The sequence below is a fragment of the Homarus americanus genome, unplaced genomic scaffold (genome assembly GCF_018991925.1).
Source record: "Homarus americanus isolate GMGI-L3 unplaced genomic scaffold, GMGI_Hamer_2.0 scaffold4060, whole genome shotgun sequence".
NCBI classification, from domain to species: Eukaryota; Metazoa; Arthropoda; class Malacostraca; order Decapoda; family Nephropidae; genus Homarus; species Homarus americanus.
In genome coordinates, this window is record NW_024746161.1 from 10,469,922 (window position 1) to 10,482,978 (window position 13,057).

Here is a 13,057-nt window from a genome sequence, read left to right on the forward strand (position 1 = left end):
GTGTGTGTGTGTGTGTGTGTGTGTGTGTGTTTTGTGTGTGTGTGTGTGTGTGTGTGTGTGTGTGTGTGTGTGTGTTTTTGTGTGTGTGTGTGTGTGTGTGTATGTGTGTGTTTGTTTCTCTGGTATTTGTACATTAAGTCCGTCCATTTTAATAACTCATTGTTGTAGACTCTCAACCGTACATACAACACCCCCCTTCGGCTCCCAACGTCAACATGAGAAATCAATAACATCACAAACAAAACATTAAATGATTCCCTCTCCCCCTCCAATAACAAAGCCAATGAGATCTATTAACTTCATCCCCCTCCCACACACCCCTCCCACACACCCCTCCCACACACAAGACGCTTTCACCCTGAGCCACAGCTTGGGTCGTCTTGCAGCACCTCCTACACTACAGTAAGTCACAACACAAAGTAAACAACAACAGCCCTGCAGGTTCCTCGTCGCCCCCACTACCTCCCTGACGGAGCTGATGGGGCACATGCATCTCGTGTCGTCATTTCCAAGAAGTGAGTGGAAAGCCTATAAGAGGTTTGAAAGCTCCCCACCCAGGAGGATTAGGAGCCCACCCAGGGGGATTTAAAAGGCTACCTAGCAGGTTTAAAAGCCCTCGGGGGAGGTTTAGTAGCCCACCTAGGATGTTAAGGGCCATACCAAGGGAACTGCAGAGACACCCTGATGGGTTAAGGGCCCTTACCTGCAGGAGGGGGCCGAGTGGCTCCCCTAGGGTTCGTGGATGGCCACTTGATGCTTAGTGGGCCGCTAAGTAAGTTAGCTGGTGATGGTGCCATGAGAATGGGTTTTTCGAGGTCGTGGGAGGAAAGTAAGAAGACAGGAAATTCTCTCTTTCCTTTCTCGGGTGTTTCCCCTCACTGTATCAGGGTCTCGAGTTGGTCCTTGATGGAGTGTGTATCAGGTGTGTGTTCAGAATTACTCTACCAAAAATCATGTATGTTGTCCTTATATGTACCAAATGTGTGTGTGAAGTCAGTTAGTACTCAACATTACAGAGAGAGAGAGAGAGAGAGAGAGAGAGAGAGAGAATGTATGTTACCTGTATCAAAACAAACAACTGCTACCTTATTATACCAGCAGTTGTTGTTTATATGTCTGTCTGTCTGTCTGTCTTTTAACAACTATCGTCTATAATGACTAAAAAAGGTTTCCACAAGAGACAAAAACTAAGAGTAAATCCTTCACAGCAGCTGCTTATACATATTTAATAGTGTATGATGGTGATGTTATAATGTATTACTGAGCTTCAACAACTAAGGCCTTTAAGCGTTTATACAGCTCATGTTTCTGAATAAAACATAAATAACATAGACCCTTCTCCATGTCCACAACTATGTCTAGCAGAAACCTACCCTAACCTAACCTACCCTACCCTACCCTCCCCTACCCTCCCCTCCCCTCCCCTCCCCTACCCTACCCTACCCTACCCTACCCTAACCACACGTCTCCCCTTTAGATATACCATCACATTGACTCCATCACTTAAATTCTTCATTCTATATCTTCCAGAATTCATTTATCAAGATGACCATTTACCAACGCCACTGAATTATATCATCTTTCAACTCAAATGATGGAAATGAATTCACTGACGCTTATTGGATCATGATGATAAAAAAAGAAAGTCAGATGAGAAACTGGGTTATTATTCTCATATATTTTTTGTGGAATTTCAAATCTGAATTTCATGAATGTTTAATTACTGAAAAGAAAGCGACCTAGAAATATACCTTGGTTGTCAATTGTCCCGTTTTGGTTAGGTTGGGTTAAGGTTAGGTTAGGTTAAGGTTAGGTTAGGTTAGGTTAAGGTTAGGTTAAGGTCAGGTTAGGAGATATTGACCTTGTTTGACTTGGTGTACCAACTCTGTGTTTCAATACATGACAGCTTCCCTCTGCCCCCCCCCACATACAGTACATATACTCCCTATACCTTTCCTACCTCCCTCCCTTCCCTCCTCCCTCACCCACCAATCCCTCCCTCCCCCCAGTTCATCCTCCCCCAGCCATCAATCCCTCAATGTCTCCCTCCTGCCAATCCCTCACCCCGCTCTCCTCCTCCCCTTCTTTGTTTCACCATCAAGCGGTTCCCTCCACCAATCTGTCACTCCACCCTCCTTCTCCTCCTTTACTCTCCCTCCAATTTCCCCTCTCACTCCTTCCCCATCAATTCCTCTAAATTCTACTCCATCCATCTTTCCCTCCTCCTCCTCCTCCTCCCCATTCCACATGCACAAATTTACATATGCTCTTCCTTTCTCGTCATCCATCTCTTCCTTTTATGCTCTACATTTTCCTTTTCTTTCTTCTTTTCTTCCCCAACCTATTATTTCCTCCTCTATTTCTTTCATATTAATTTCTCACAATAACTCCTCCTCCTCACCTCCCCTTCCCATAACCCTTCCTCTCTTCCCATAACCCTCCCTCTCACCCTCCCATAACCCCTCCCTCTCACCCTTCCCAAACCCTCCTCTCACCCTCCCATAACCCCTTCCTCTCACCCTCCCATAACCCCTTCCTCTCACCCCTCCCATAACCCTTTCTCTCACCCCTCTCACAGTGTTTTGTATCCTAGACTAAGTCACCCCTTGACCTTCAGAGGCAGGAAAGGTCAGGACCCCCCTCCCCTCCCCTAACTAGACTCGCTGTTATATTGTTCCTGATGCTTCAACTGCCAAGAAAATTTACCTCTTAACTACAACTCGCTTTCCACAACACACAACTATAAAAAAATAGATATATAGATAATCATTCAATAAAATCGCCATACAAGTTCAAACTGATTCACCATGTTTATAGGCAATACAGGTATATAGTAAACCTCAACAGGAGCTCCGGCCATAACAATGCATTACTGTCTTCCAAAATCAAAAATTGACTTGGAACACTCTCAATAACATCCTCCGTTAACCACCAATAATGTGAGAAGTATTTCCCCAACACGCACACCAACCACACTACACTCAAAAACAGACACAGTACACACACAGCCTCTCGGGAGATCTACAAGCTGTGTGCGTACAGTTCCATGATTGTTATTGTATTGCCGTGTGTTGAGAGTCTCAGTAATGGTTGATTGAATGAACTTGGTGGACGCTGGTGTCTAATGTCAGCAGAACTCTGTGTCGTTATGTTACTATTGTTAATGAAGTAATATAAGAAGTATTATCACAACAATTACTACTACTACTACAAATAATAATAATAATAATAATAATAATAATAATAATAATAATAATAATAATAATAATAATAATAATAATAATAACAACAATAATAACAATAACAACAACAACAAGAGTAATACTTATGAGACTCGCCATCATTAGACTAGAGAGTTAAATAATACATATTCCTGCCTTGTACATGACGGTTCATTAATCACCTCCAAACATCACTTAATTTCATGGACACACTCAATAGCCTCTCGTCATCTGGGGAGAGGGAGTTTAGAAATTATCCCTATAACTATTCACTAACCTTCAAGTGAATAAAATGCCTAATAAAACAAAACATCAATAGATATTTACAAATAATTTAATATCTGATGGTCTATATATTTCATAAAGTTACGGTTTTTAAATCATTCGTATGTTATCGTTCTGACGGTAAGGCATTTCGTAATTCTAACCATTGCTGTTTGCACACTGTTACACACACATGATTGAGCAAGGGGAATGTATGAAGCAGGATAGCGGGGTAAGTATTTCAGGTTAAAACATTTTATTTTATACCTTATTATTATTATTATCATTATTATCGTTTAACATTAATGCGGGAAGTCTCAGACAGGCACTCACGAAATATAATAATCATCGAGTGTCAGTCAAATCTCCGCTTAATCCGTATTTCGCATAATTAAGCCTCTTCATGCACTAATTGACACTAATATGCTAATTTGAATATTGAGAACTGTGGTATTGTATTAAACACTTTAGTTATAAATTAGTATTCAGTGTGTGGCGTTGATTGGTTTATAAAGACGTCAAAGAGTGTGTAACTAGTTCTGTGTGTGTGTGTGTGTGTGTGTGTGTGTGTGTACAGTAATCCCAAGGCTCTCTGTTTCCGCACCACTGATACAATTTAAGTTGTTTTTACCCTTTTCACTACAGATTATAACCTTTCATATCGGGGTAATATAAGAAATAGCTAAGAACTCCAACCTTATTAAGTCAATGTTGATTCATATTTTAGAGGCGTGAGGCCGTTGTACCTTAAAGCATCGTTCACTGGGTCTCTTAGTTTCTACCCTGGACGAAAACTTTGAAAAAATAAAGAGGTCTTTTTTTTTTATCTCTTAGTGCGTCATATAATAAATTTCTTGGATGCTGAGATCTGCTGAACAAACATGTGACGGTCACCGAATTTCTTCTCGTAAATAAAGACATACAGACGATTGACTTTACGCTTTGTGATAAAGTGGGTAACTATCTCTCTCTCTCTCTCTCTCTCTCTCTCTCTCTCTCTCTCTCTCTCTATCTACCTATCTTACTCTATCTCTATCCACCTATCTCACTATCTATCTATCTATCTCTTCTCTCTCTGTCTCTCTCACCTAAAATTCAACGTCAAACTTTGGCTAATATGTTGTGAAAAGCTCTTATTTTTTTAACCCAAGACTAGGGCGGCTATATAATGCTCGTTAATGGTAATACTGCAGGTCGGTAATTAAGGTGGTGGAGGAGAGAGAGAGAGAGAGAGAGAGAGAGAGAGAGAGAGAGAGAGAGATAGAGAGAACAGAGAAACAGAGAGAGAAAAAAATATAGGGAAAGAGAAAACAGAAAAAAAACAGAGAAACAGAAAAACAGATAAATATAAAAAAATAGACAAAAAACGAAAAAGACAAAACGAGAGAGAATTAGTGAGAGAAAAGGAGAAAGACAGAGAGAGAGACAAAACGAAGGAGAAGAGGGAACAATGCGTGTGAGACCCCACCCCTCCCACCCTCCACTTGGCTGGTGCTCGCCCGCCTGCGCTGGACAGTCGTCGGCAAAATAATCAGGGGAGGCCATTCTCAGCAAGTTTTATATATCCCGTGGTTTTTGTTTTTACTCCCGACCACTGCTGCTGCTGGTGGTGGTGGTGGTGGTGGTGGTGGTGGTAGTGTCTGGGATTCCTCTCTTCCCTCCGCAGAATGAAGAAGAATTTTCGTCTCGCTTGTCCTTGGGGAGTTTTATGAGTTTTTTATTTTATTGCAAAGGCCGTCTAGTGGTTGAGAAACAAAGGGGATTAATTGCCGGGGGATATATGTGATGGTGAATTTTCCGTCAAGGTTGAGTAGTAGTAGTAGTAGTAGTAGTTGTAATAATAATAATAATAATAATAATAATAATAATAATAATAATAATAATAATAATAATAATAATAATAATAATAATAATAATAGAGAGAGAGAGAGAGAGAGAGAGAGAGAGAGAGAGAGAGGTGGGAGGAGGTGTTGGCCACTCTTTCAAGATAACGAGTCATAATTTACCAGTGGAGATGGAAACACTACGTATATCATCCTCTCACCTTCTTCTTCCCCCTCCAGCCTCCAACCACCGCTATCTTCTGTGTCCAGCCCCAGTGTCCAGTTCTGGCTATCCTCCCTGTGTCCAGCCCTCCTCCCTCGACGTGTTCAGCCTTCACTTCCCTGTGTCCAGCCCTCACCGCCGTACTTGCAGCCCTCATCATCTGGAGGACTCAGGCCCTCTGCTCCCCTCGCCATTGTCCTCCACGCGGGCAATAAAGATGTATGAAGGAATAAAACGACTATTCACCGTCAACACAGGCCCTGCCCACTAGCTCAACACCCTGCACACCTCCCCCTCCCCTCCCCTCACCATTTTATGGCTCACCAGTGTTCGGTGTCAGACCCGGACGACGTCTGGCGAGGGTGAGAGAGTTGCGACAATGGCTCCCTACCAGCTGTACATATTGTTGACGTCGCGCGCCAACCTTTACCCCCAAAAAGCCTCTGCCAGAAGGCGTCTCCTCGGCCGTACATTCACGCCGTGTGCCTCTCTCGCCAGTTCATGCATCCCGTCGTATCTTCTACACCCAACACCTTAATAATGTTGGCTACAAATCCTCACATTCCTTCACATTCTTCTCTTGTTATCTCTCTACGTTGCCAGGTTCTCTTGTCATATTTTCCCCTTTATAAAGTAACTGTGGAGTCTCTCTTGATAACTATCTCCCTCACACCCACACTACTGGATGTTCTCTCCTCCACCTCCTGTACCTAACACTAACTAAACTGTCTGGGGAAACACTACCTGCATCTCCCAACGTTTGCTGCTCTTCTTTTTTTGCTCTTTGCATTTCTTTGTCCTCTCTTCTCTTCTAATCGGATTATTTTTATCTTTCCCTCTTGCATTCTTCTTCTTAGCGCACTATTTCCCTGTTTCTCTCTCATCATACATCCCTTTACTTCTTCATATTCACTACACATGCGAACACTTCACATTATTATTCATCTTTCTACACTTTCTACCTATTTATCACTTCATACTTCCTCAATTATCACTCCCACATTATTCCCGCTACGTGTTCTATCCCCACACACTTTGCTAACTCACCTCAAAACCTCTTTATTTTATTTTGTTTAGGTTCAAGCTATATTGGGAAACGTTGACGCTTGATTACAATTGAGTTAAACGATGTCATCAGGCTAAAAGCATATAAGAGCTGCCGAGTTCCCACATGTGCCCACACAACACGCCAACACCAAACGCTCACAATAACAAATAAATCATAATTTCGGAGCCTACTTCCGGGGGATAACGACAATAACAACTACGGTAACAACGCCCATTTGCAACCAATATTTATACAATTTATGAGTCAACTCTCGTTAGACTTTGTATTTCAGGTTTAGCGGCGACTGAGTGGGCTTTAGCTCTACTCGAGGGACGGAGGATGAAGCAGCTATATGTTTGTCAATTTTTCACAGCTTAATCATCTTAGCTTCCTACACTAAAAGCTTACTGGATCACTTTACGATTAGGTATCCTAGCTTGTTTTGTCTGATGATTATACACCATTATGCTGCTATCTGAGAGGTTTTAGGTTAGGTTAGATTAGGTTAGGGTGTTGAATCATTCGATGAAATAAGGTGAGGTGTCTAATCTTCATATCATCCGGCATTCGTTCTCATAAAAACGTAAATATAAGGAATAGCGTTCATAAGTTATTAACCTTTCAACACTGCACATCTCACACCTTATTTAAACTAACCTAACCAAACCCAACCTAACCTAACCCTCCAGGCGAACCATAACGACACTATCAGAGGCAGTCACGATTGGGATGCATAAATCAACCTTATTTAGCTGAGGTGAAGCATAAACTAAGTCACCAAGTGGAAGGTGTAAAGTGAAAAAGATAAGATATTTATGTAAGTGGGGGAAAAATATGCGGGGAGAATAGGAAGTAAAGAATCAGAAACACCGATAAAATGGGAAATGAAAGATCCTTATAAATCAGACGTGAGAGAGAGAGAGAGAGAGAGAGAGAGAGAGAGAGAGAGAGCGACCATGATGTAGGTGAAAGCATGAAGGCAGAGTGAAGGACGTTCAGTACAGGAAAGAAGGAATGCTGACCCCGCAGAAAGCAGTGGTGCAGTGGTCGTGTGTCTAGTGTGAGAGACATGGAGTTGTTTAAAGGTTGTCGCCATGGGTGTGGGGTACAAGACGCGACAGGGAGGAGGAGTTAAAACTACACATGTAAATCTCTGCTTGGTGTTGTGTATATAAGAAGAAACAATAAAAAAATTAAAAAATATAAATAAAAACATAGGTAATAGTAATTATTTTATACAGGATGAACAACGGTGATCAATGGTAGTAAGTGTGTTGTGTTTATTAATGTTTCTTGCTGTAGTTCGTCCTGTGGAAAAAAGGTATTGAGTCACCTGAAGATTGGCCCCCCCCCCCTCCAGCTTATTTCACCTGAGGATTAAACACCCTAAAGATAACCTAACCTAACCTAACCTAACCGAACCTAACCTAACCGAACCTAAACTACCTTAACCTAACCACCCCAAGTAGTGTTAGAGTGTTTAATCATGATGTAAAATAAGCCTCGCGGGGGGGGGGGGGAGCTGATCCTGTATACTATTTCTATATAAAATCAATAAAAAACAAAAAAGATTTACCTCATCTAAAAAATTTCCCGACTCCCGAACACGATTTAAGACGGAACTAAGAAGAAGAAGAAAAAAAATCCTCGACAAACCAGTTTATTTTTCTCTTGAATCGACACATTTACTCAAGCCTCGCTACTCTGCTGCCTAACACACCTACTCACCACCCCGTCCACACCCGTCAACACCCTCACTTTGCATCCAAATTTCTTCCGTGTTCAATCGAGCTTGGTACTCCATTTTCCAACTTCCAAATTATTCGTCTGGCAAGTTTGCATCTTCATTGTGCCTATATTAACATACAGATCTCATTGGCCAAGAGCGCTAACGTCAAAACCTTTTTAGGTACATACTACTACTGGCAATTGTCTTCATGTTGGAAATATATTAATCGAGCAGAAAACTTGGTCTCTTTGCTTATTATATTGTGTTACTGAACTATTTTTAAAAGGTAAATACAAATCTTAACAATAAAGGGAAAATTAGGACTCGCATCACCTGAAGATTAGACATCCCCGCTTCTTTCACTCTAACTTAACAGATCCTAACCTAACCTAACTTAATCTAACAGAGCCTCACGTATACGAGCTCACACAGATGTTATTAATGGATATTTAAATCTAATTTAGGTAGAGTTTTATGATATTAGGAGTAAATATTGATGTTGTGAAAGTTCATTCATGTGAGTTTTGTTAGTGGTGTGTGTGTGTGTGTGTGTGTGTGTGTGTGTGTGTGTGTGGTGGACTGTTGCTACAATCAATTTCAGTATCAATTGTTTCGTCATTCTTGCAGTCTTTCCTCCCCAGTAAATTTAAGGTACGAGTTCTCACTAATTGGTTGGGGCTTTTGCAAACGCGTTTTTACTATTAATACAAGTATTTGACAATACCATATTTTTCACCAATTGAATTACATATATACTGTACGTCCAGTCATTTACGATGATATAAATTTATCCTAACACTATGTATTGACAAAGGGTTATAATGCTACACATCTATATAATGTTACATCGTTAATTAGTAAAATAATAAATATTGTTACGAACCTTTTTCACCGCTTACCCAGCTTCCACCACTGGCCAGGATCGTGTGTACAGAAGCAGTAGATATATCACAAGAGTTGTCGAATTACCACTGGTTGTCCCGCCAGTCTCCGGTAATTTCCCGACAATTGGTATAAGTGTACAGACAACCAACAGGCAGGTAGATTTCCACCAGGTCACAGAAACACGTTTGTGCACTGTAGCCTTCTTGAATTATCACTTAGTCTTCACAACACTGTTCATAGGACAATGTCTTCACAACTGGGCTTCTCACTTCGGATATGTATAGAGTCAGCAGACTGTCAGTGTACAATTCCTTAGTCTTTTCACTTTATATTGTTCACAACAATTCCACAATACTTGCACAACAATTATCTCCAGCTGTCACAAGGCTTGTACTTCACTCTCTGTGCAGAAGCGATTGACTGACTTAACCGAGAAGTTGAACTTGTTTTGGGGATTACTGGACACTTCGCCTTTAGGCTATTTCGGCCGGTTACCCTAGGCAGCCGCTCCCACTTACTGTATATACCTCAGTAGACGATACTAGAACACCCAAGCGCCACCCAGGACTTGCAAGTCGGAACAAGACACTTCTAGTAATACATCAATATATACAAGAAAATCTCCCCAAACTTACCAAAATAACTGCTGCTTGGAACAGAAAATAATCAAAACAGTTTACAAACATTATAATACCAAATTATGCCTCACATAACAGTATTTCTTTATTTATTGGACAATATAACGACTCGGGAACAGTTAGTCACAACGACAATAATTACCAAACATGTCTATCCTCACGCTATCTATTGTCAGATTTTGGAACTGTAGAATAATTTAACCAATAAGACAACAGCGCTGGAAATTTCAGTCAATAGAAAAAAAGAGATGACGTTATAATGGGCGGGGTCTTTGAAACGGCCTCAATTACCTTAACAGCTTGTGCCTACACTCTGCTCATTAATGACGTCATCTTGTTAGTTCACCTCGGCAAGCGCCTCGTCTGACTTGCTTCTGCAGACTGGTTGACTGGATGTCGTCATGCTGACTAAGAGACTGAGCAATTCATTAATTTGTCAATAGATGGCGCAAGGGAACTTTTTGACACGGGCAGCTTTGAGGTGAAATATTGATAGCAAAAATACTTCTTGTGACCTATTTGCTGATTGGCTGCATGTTACCGTGCTAGTCTCTTATTGGCTGACAGGCTAGATGCCTTATAAACTTACCAATATAACGTAGAATCACTTGATACATATCTGAATAATTACTCACTGGTATCACTTAATATAAACACGTAACTCAATGGTTGTTTTTAATGCATTCGTTCATTAAAATCAATTACGGCGAACATAGACGTGTACGAAAATAACTAATGAAGGTAATATCTATAAAGTTGTTGTTTATTAGAATACATTTATATTTTATTAACTGACGGAGTACATTAATAATTAATTAACCAATTTGATCATAGAAAAAATGGTAATACCTAATACTTAGCTCTGTGGACTAACATAGACACAGGGATTTTAAAGACGAAACATGATATTCAATTTATAACGAATCACATGAAGATTAACCCCCCCCCCCAGTAGCTTATTTCACCTTAGTATTAACCACCCTAATTTAATCCTGTAAAGGTTATCAGGTGATCCGATACTAACTATGCAGTACCAAACAGTCCGTCAGTAACTGTATCCTCACTAAAACGATTCATCACCATATTTGTTTGACTGTTAATGAGGTAGAATTATAATAACGTTTTGTCCGTCCGTCCGTCCGTCCGTCTCCAGATATCGCGCGAAGTGTGGAACGCCGTTTAGTACATGAGACGATCAGCTGTGGTATTATTTTACATAAGGCCTCACAACAACACACAGCACACATGACTAAATTATATATATATATATCTTCAGTTCAGGGTTTAAAACATTAATTGATGTTATCTCTTGATCAAAGCTTTACACATTTGTTTTTAATCAGTAGTTAGGTGGAATTTATGTAGTGTGAATGATATAAGGGAACAGATAGTTATATGGAGGTAGTGAATGTTGGCAGTGAAATAGTGAATGTTGACAGTGAAGGTGTGAATGTTGGCAGTGAAGGAGTGAATGTTGGCAGTGAAGGTGTGAATGTTGGCAGTGAAGTAGTGAATGTTGGCAGTGAAGTAATGAATGTTGGCAGTGAAGTAGTGAATGTTGGCAGTGAAGTAGTGAATGTTGGCAGTGAAGGAGTGAATGTTGGCAGTGAAGTAATGAATGTTGGCAGTGAAGTAGTGAATGTTGGCAGTGAAGGAGTGAATGTTGGCAGTGAAAGAGTGAATGTTGACAGTGGAATAATAAATGCAGACACTAGTGCTGTGAATGTTGACGTAATAAATGTGAAGTCATATAAATGTTCAGTGATGTAATAATATTTGCAGTAATGTTTTATGCTCAATATTTCTCTCTGTAAAACAACAATTGCACAGAGAAATTAATTAAATTTTACTTGATTTCCGAAAGCGTGTTACAAAAGGTAGCCAATTAGTGCCAGCGTGAGTCTTACCTGACGATCAGAGATTATATTATACAATCACCTCATCGTCGTCAAAGGATTAAATCATCGTCATCATCAAAGGGTTAAATCATCGTCATCATCAAAGGGTTAAATTACGGTCGTCAAAGGGTTAAATCATCGTTATCAAAGGGTTAAATCATCGTCATCATCAAAGGGTTAAATTATGGTCGTCAAAGGGTTAAATCATCGTTATCAAAGGGTTAAATCATCGTTATCAAAGGGTTAAATCATCGTCATCATCAAAGGGTTAAATTATGGTCGTCAAAGGGTTAAATCATCGTTATCAAAGGGTTAAATCATCGTCATCATCAAAGGGTTAAATTATGGTCGTCAAAGGGTTAAATCATCGTTATCAAAGGATTAAATCATCGACCATCAAAGGGTTAAAATCAGGAGATCTATGAGCAGCGTTGACGGCCAAACTAATCCAAAGAAACACAATAACAAGACCAGGTAGGAAGAGAAGGAGGAGGAGAAGGAGAAGGTACAGCCCCCTATCACCTTGAAGAAGAAGAAAGTACCAAGCAATTTATTCACCACGAGAAGGAGAAAATGTGACCATATAAAGAAAGGAGTGCAAGGAGGAGAAGGAGCGTCGGTTTCTCTTACTTTCCAGGGAGGGAGAGAGGGAGGGAGGAAGGGGCTGGTTGGTGGTCATTAGCATCCGGCGTAGCTTAAGTCCTGGGGATTGGATAAGGGTGAGGGAGGGAGGGAGGGAGGGAGGCTGGCGGAGTAAGGACTGAGTGAGGATCTAACAGTGGCGTAAGAGCTAAGATGAAGAAGGTAAATTTATATATTATTTTCCATCTATCTTCCTCATTTAAAGATAAACTTGTGTCAGAAAGAAGTGAAGTAAATTAAGCTGCGTGGGGGAAATTTTCCTTACACTAGCACCCGGTGTAAGGCTCAAACGATATTAATCGGATCACGTGAAGATTAAGCACCCTAGCATATTTCACCAGACGATTTAATATTCTAATACTGCCTATGGAGAGGGGGGGGGGGGTAGGTATCGAGTTAGGTTAATTTAGAATAGATTAAGTTAGCTTAGATTAGTGTTAGAGTGGTTTAATCATCAGGTGAAATATGTTGGGATGCTTAATCTTCACGTGATGCCATTAATCATTTTTGGAATATACTGTAGTAAAATATCATCCCAGTACAGTATCTGCAACAGCATTACTCTCTCTTATCTTTCCCTCGATGTACCACACAATGATATTTTCTTTTTTCTGTCCTTCGGGAAAATTGGATAAAAAATGGAATCCCTTTTGACGCCATCACTGGTAAACAAATTCATGGTTGGA